This window comes from Prosopis cineraria, unplaced genomic scaffold, assembly GCF_029017545.1.
Source record: "Prosopis cineraria cultivar Desert tree isolate PC_DT_omini unplaced genomic scaffold, ASM2901754v1 PC13, whole genome shotgun sequence".
Taxonomy (NCBI): Eukaryota; Viridiplantae; Streptophyta; class Magnoliopsida; order Fabales; family Fabaceae; genus Prosopis; species Prosopis cineraria.
The window spans coordinates 38323617-38330773 of NW_026555344.1; the positions used below are offsets into that span (position 1 = coordinate 38323617).

A 7157-nucleotide genomic window follows, 5' to 3' on the forward strand; every position below is an offset into this window, starting at 1 on the left:
GATCAATGTCTCAATTACAATTATTAAATTTTATCAATACTTAAAAATTATTAAGAGATTATTTTTTAAAAAAAATTAAAAATAAACTCTCACGGCCAAATCGCCACTCGTGTTCCCCTTAAAAATATAATATTCAATATTTTTTTCAGTATTATATAATAAAATTTTTAACAATTAATTGATTAAATTAAACAGTTATTTTCATCACATGTGATATACATATTCACTGAGAGGATGGATGTAGGCCACTCACATGTCATCATTCCATTCAAATCCCTTAGTAGTATAGCAGTGGCAGTTATGCGTGAGTGATGTGGGTCGACAAGCGTAGTGGTGACGGAAAAAGGAGGAAGAACATTAATGGGCACGAGCAACTCAATTTCCTCACGGCGCCGAAAACAAAATTCTCTCCTCCTCCTCTCACAAGCCTATCGATTACAGTCCTGATGTACTCTCTACTCACTCGCGCATGTGTAAGTGTGTCCCTGGGTATATAAATATGCGCCCCTCTCTCTCAGCCAATCCCACAGAAAAACACAACACGCTCATCGTCGTTGTCGTCATCAGCAAGCAGAGACAATTCTCGCCTGAAACGATCGATGGAGTGCCAGGAGTGGCCGGAGCCGGTGATTCGAGTGCAAGAGCTGCGGCGAGCGGCATAAACAAGATACCGGAGAGGTTCGTGAAGCCGGAATCAGTGAGAGCAGTTGGGGAGAAGAAGGAAGGTGGCGGGGGCGACGGAGAGACGATGAAGGGGAACATACCGTTGATAGACCTGAAGGAGGCGGGGGAGGAGGAGGCGGCGAGGCGGTGGGGGAGGCGTGCAGGGAATGGGGATTCTTTCAGGTGGTGAACCACGGGGTGGGGGAGGAGGTGATGAGGAAGGCGAGGGAGGTGTGGAGAGAGTTCTTCATGCAGCCATTGGAGGAGAAGGAGAGGTATGCCAATTCTCCCACCACTTACGAAGGCTATGGAAGCCGTCTCGGAGTGAAGAAAGGAGCCATTCTTGATTGGAGTGACTACTTCTTCCTCCATTTCTTGCCTCTCTCTCTCCGTCGCCACCACAAGTGGCCTGCCCTCCCTCCCTCCTTGAGGTATCTTCAATTCTTTTTCTCTTACTAGCTATTAACTCTCTCTCTCTCTCTCTCTTCTTTTTATTTCTTCCCTCGGTATCTTGAGAAATCTAGAAATATATATTACCACCATTCCCTCATACTAATCTAAACCCAACTCACTGTATGGAAACTTTATTATACTAACCGCGGCTTAACTCAGGTTTTTTTTTTTTTGGTTCTTGTTTACTTCCTCTTTCTTTTCTTTCTTTTCAAGTTAACTGTAAAGATTCAAACTCTGTTAAAGAATAATATATAGGTACGTAAAAAGGTCTAGGAAAATCAAAATAATATATTTTAGTATTGAAATTGTTAAGTTATTTAAATATACAGTAGACTTAAACTTATATAAAAAGTCTCACATTAAATAAAGTTGAGCTCAAGTCAATATAATCAATATAAAAAAATGAGGAAGAATACATAAACTTCGGTCTTGATGTAATTCAATATTTTAAGTTAAAATGTGGTGTTCTTTCACTAATCTCATTCATTTCTCCTCTCTCCTCATTTCTAGATAGCCACTCATCATTTCTAACAGAAATGTTAAGAGTTTCAAATGTGTGGATTCTTCTTCTTCTTCTGTCTCTACGTTTTATCTTGGGGGGGGGGTGAAACTAATGGTGAGGTTGAGGTGTGTTTGGTCATTAATGTTTGATGGAGACTTCCCTGAACCCTAACACAGTTTGCCATATAGTCCACATGCAGAATGCATGTGTTGATAAAAAACTAGCTTGATTAGGATTAGTTGAAATACAATGTCACCCCTCGACAAGAAAAAATGGGTTGATGGACAGTCAGGTGTCAAATTAATTGTCATTCAGTCATATATAAATAAAAACAATGACATAAAGCTAAAGAATTAATTAATATGCAAGCGTGTATAATTTGGTTAACATGCAATATAAAAGATTCAAACTAATGAAAAAAGAAAACTTTAAGCAAAAAGTGGTTTGTCCAAATGACAAGTAAGGGTGAGGTGGTGGTAAATTATTAAAAACGATGAGATTTTTTGCAATATGGGAAACTATTGAGCGTCACTTGCCTCATGGGTCCATTTTTGAGGTACTAAATATGTGCAACACACTTCTCATCCTCCTCATGTTTTGAGTGGCCACAATGCTTCATATCATTTATACATATCACTGTTACCTTTATGTCCCAACTTTAATTTTCTTCCTCATACGTGTGCCTGCGCATGCGTATGTGTGTAGTCTTAATTATCCCAGCTTGATTATCATCAACAAATAATAAACGTACGGGACTTTGATCTTGCTTCACTAAAATTTATAAGGGATTAAACTTCCAAAAGCTTACCCAATATAATTCTCTTGAATTATTTTCATTCTAATTAATAAGTAATTTTTTTGGGAATTAATCCACGATTATTATAATTAATAAGGATTACATTTCTCAAAATTTTGAATATGATATTGTGTAGGAAAGTGATAAGTGAATATGGGGAGGAAGTGGTGAAGCTAGGAGGAAGAATTCTGAAGCTATTGTCAAAGAATATAGGGCTAGATGATGATTTTCTATTGAAAGCATTTGGTGGACGAGAAGAACTAGGAGCGTGCTTGAGGGTGAATTACTATCCTTGCTGCCCTGAGCCTGACCTCACACTCGGCCTCTCATCTCACTCAGATCCCGGTGGCTTGACCATTCTTCTTCCCGATGATCACGTTGCCGGTCTTCAAGTCCGTCGAGGCGACGATTGGATCACCGTCAAACCTGTCCCCAACGCTTTCATCATCAACGTCGGCGATCAAATCCAGGTCATCTCCCTATCTTTCTTTTACAAAGAACACCTGATTTTGTACTTATAATTTGGCCCCATTTTCTGAGAGGTACGGCTTCATGCATGAGTTGTTGCACAGTACATGTCTCCTAAAGTGTGGGGATTCAAATTAAAGTTTTCTAATGAGAGAAGAGAAGATAGACATGTGTCCATCTGTCTCTTTTAGCTTGAGATTGAATTTAGTGTATGCATGTGATGATAATGTTGATGATGTGATTATTATGCGTATAGGTGCTGAGCAATGCATATACAAGAGCATAGAACACAGGGTGATAGTGAACTCAAACAAAGATAGGGTTTCGTTGGCATTCTTCTACAATCCAAAGAGTGATTTGCTGATTCAACCTGCCAAAGAGCTTGTCACTGAGGACACACCAAGTCTCTACCTCCTATGACTTTTGATCAGTACAGACTTTACATTAGGACTAGAGGACCTTCTGGCAAATCTCAAGTTGACTCTTTGACTGCTTCTCAATCATCATAATAATCTCATCATCCAAAGGAAAAGTTAAATCTAAAGATTCAGATCCCAATTAAGATAAATGTTACTGTCTTTAAAATCATAGTTATTTGAAGGACTAAAGTTATCATCAAGTTTTAAGAGGACTACTTCATCATTCTCTCAAGTTTTTAGAAAGTTTCAATTCTAAGTTCCGTAAAACCTGATAATAACTTAGACATATAATTATAATTTTTAGATCTTGTAATCAGATGATTCTTTTTGAGATCTGGTCTCTCTGATGCAACTTTTTTGAAGGTAAAAAAATTTCAATATGTCATCAATCAGTGTTAGATTAAGGATTGATCGTCTTATATATGTATGTCAGTGAGTTTGCTATATTAATCGATTTGCCTTTTCCCCATTTTTGTTTCTTGTACTCTTTTTGGCAGGCCCCTCGGGGTGTGTGTGTGTATTATATTGCTACATATATATTATCTTCTTTGCGAAGGACGTACAATTATTGGAGGTTAAAAGGGAAAGAAAAGAATAAATATATAATTGAGAATCACATGTCAAAGTTCAGTTTGTGGGTGTTTCTTATCTCAAAGCGTTGAGACGTTGCTTTGGCCAATTGAAGAAATTAAAGAAAATATTAAAAATCAATGATGAATAACGAAATGTGATAAGGCTGGTAGTATTGTTTGTACCTTCCTTTTTGGCTTCCCAAGTGAGGTGTTGATGATAACTACTCAGAATTTAATTTTGCCTTTCATCAACAAAATTGTTATAAAAATATAAGGAGAATATAAGAAATTTGGATGAGAGAAATGAACAAGACAAGATAGAATTAGGAGGGGTAAATAGGGAGTGATTCTCATTTACTTTAAGCTTACAATCACTTACTTACCTATTATTTATGGGCCATAAGTCCTTAAATTCTATTAGGAAAGTTACATGCACAAAATAAATTTACATAATGGTAGGACATATAACATTTGGATATTATATGTATTAATAATGTAAAACTCTCAAAAGACCGGTTATGTTATTGGTTATCAAACTTTAATTGGAGAATATAAAGGACAACTCTTAAAAAGTTGTGGATATCTACAATTATATTATAATATTTATAACAGTACTCTCCTTTAGATGTTCATAAATAAATATCATACCTTGTTAAAACCTTACTAGAAAAAAAATGTGAAGGAAAAAAAGTACAAAATATATAATAAAGTTGTCTCGTCAAAAACTTTATTAGCAAAATTCAATGGGACAAAACCTTGGCTAAGAGGGAAGGAGTATATCATGAACTTTATTACTCCCCCTGAATGACGATATTAAGTTAATTCTCATTGTAATAACATAACTTCTTGTTATTATATCTCAATAGAGAATATTAATTTTTCAGATGTGGTGGTTGTCAATACTTTTTAAAGCAAATATTTTCTTAGCCAAATTATACATGATGTATTTTCATCATATCTGTTTTTCTAACATATTTTCTAGATATGTTGAATTATTAATATAACTTGTTTTATGCACTGTAGAGATCACAAAACAAAAGTTATTTTGAAAATTATCATGATATATCTTATATCTACATGTTCAACTTGTTTACTAAATAAAATGATCTCATATAATGGTTTCATAGAACTATACAAAATCTTCATTTCAATCTCCATTCATATACCTCCAATAACTTATAATTTTACTTACAAATTATAGCAAAATATGTAAATATTATTCTAGAATAAATATATGGTACTTACAGACCATTAATTTAATATATTTTGTAGAAAAATCTATTATTAAAAATTATAATTAATGATTTTGAAATCATTTAGATATTTAATAATTTGAAATGAGTCAAATAAAATGTAAAACTATACATATTTTTCAATGCATATTCACTAAGTTAATTATATAAACTTAGATTATTTAAATTCACATAACAAATAATTTTTTTGGTCATGCGTGCTTCTAGCATTTTTATCCTTTAAGAATTCTCATATAAATTTTACTATTTAATAAATCATATGTACATGCTATAATAAATAATAAATGCATCATATTTTAATTTTATATACTGTCAAACTAATGATATATACAAAAATCCACCACAAGATAACATACTAGGTCATGATTGTTGTTAGACCATTGTAAAATCCTTATATTCACATATATGTTCATACATCTCATAATAATTTTACACTTTAGGTGTTTGGACTATAGGTTCACATGACTATTCATATGTTAAAAATAAAAGTAATTTTATTTAGATTGCATCATTTTTCTTTTTCTTTTTCCTTTGGCCAATTATCTTTCTATCTACTTTCCATACCATATGTGGTATAAGAATATCATTTCATCATGTAAACTACCAAAAAAAAAATAGTGGATTAGCAACATAATAAATCCATTGATAGAAACACCATTGAATTTGTTAGTGACAGAAAATTTTAGTTTTTAATTAATAAATTAAATATTTTTTATTAAAAAATATAAGATATTTTTAACCAAATCTTATTCCTCAATAAAGTAGTAACTTAATTTTGAACTAACCTATCTTTTTATATTTACCCATATTAAATACCTTACAATAAATACAAAGTCATTCATCAATAGAGGTACTTTTGAAAAAAAAATAAAATGCTTTACATTATATCTTGTATTTTTGAATGGAGGGAGTATATAATATTTAGCCACCCCACACACACATCAATAAATATATTTATTTAACATTATTTTTTATCAATATGATGAATTAATTTTTTATATAATAATTATTTATATTATATTATATTTTTAAAAAAATTATTTTTGATAGAAAATTTAATATTAAATTTAAAAATAACTTATTACCATTATATATTATATTATAATTTTTATAATATATAATATTTTATATTTTTCGATTATTTTTTAAAATATTTTTTTTTTAAATAATAATAATTGGGTATGTCACTAAAAAATTACAATAATTAAATATATAATTTGGATTATTATAATTATTATTAATATTTAAAAATTTAAAATAGTAAATTATAATTATTAAATTATTTATTTATAGCATGATAATAAATTATATATAAATATATATTATAAATTATATAATAAAACTTAAAACCAATTGCGACGGAATTAGCAATGCCATTATGACAGAAAGATTTGCAATGAAATTTTCCATCACAAATGCCATCACGAAATGAAAATAATGTATTTTAAAAATTAGGGATGGACTTTTTTGTCAAAAAAAATTTTCATTATATTTTTCTAAGTTTTGTCACTAATTCGTTGTTTATTATAGTGTAATATTATGATCAAAATTATTGTCGACAACTATGTTTTCGGTTCCTTTTTTCCAATTGCAACCTGAGATGAGAGAATGAGCAACACAAGAAAGAATTAGGGGACTCATTCATTTCAAACTTACAATTACTTACATGTCTACTATTTATAACCTACAAGTCTTTAATTTTTATTACAAGATTATATACAGATAATAAATCTACATAATGGTAGGCTATATAACATTTCGATGTAATACATATTAATAATGTAGACCTCTCAAAAAGTCATTTATATTATAGGTTATCAAGCTTTAATTGGAGAATACTAAAGGATAACATCGTGGAAAGTTATGGACATCCATAATTATATTACAATATTTATAACAAAAATAATGAATTTTAAGGAAAATAAAAGTATTATTTAGTTTCTATAAATGCATGCTTCCTTACTAACGTATTTCTCATTTTGTACAGTGAGAAATTGTTTTAATACGTTAAAGTTTAGGAACGGTATGTTA

General features: G+C 31.1%; 1 pseudogene; it reads left to right on the forward strand.

Annotated features, from left to right (window-relative positions):
- Nucleotides 1-310: 310 nt before the first annotated feature.
- LOC129290608 (jasmonate-induced oxygenase 2-like) lies at nucleotides 311-3770 on the forward strand (annotated as a pseudogene).
- Nucleotides 3771-7157: the final 3387 nt, after the last annotated feature.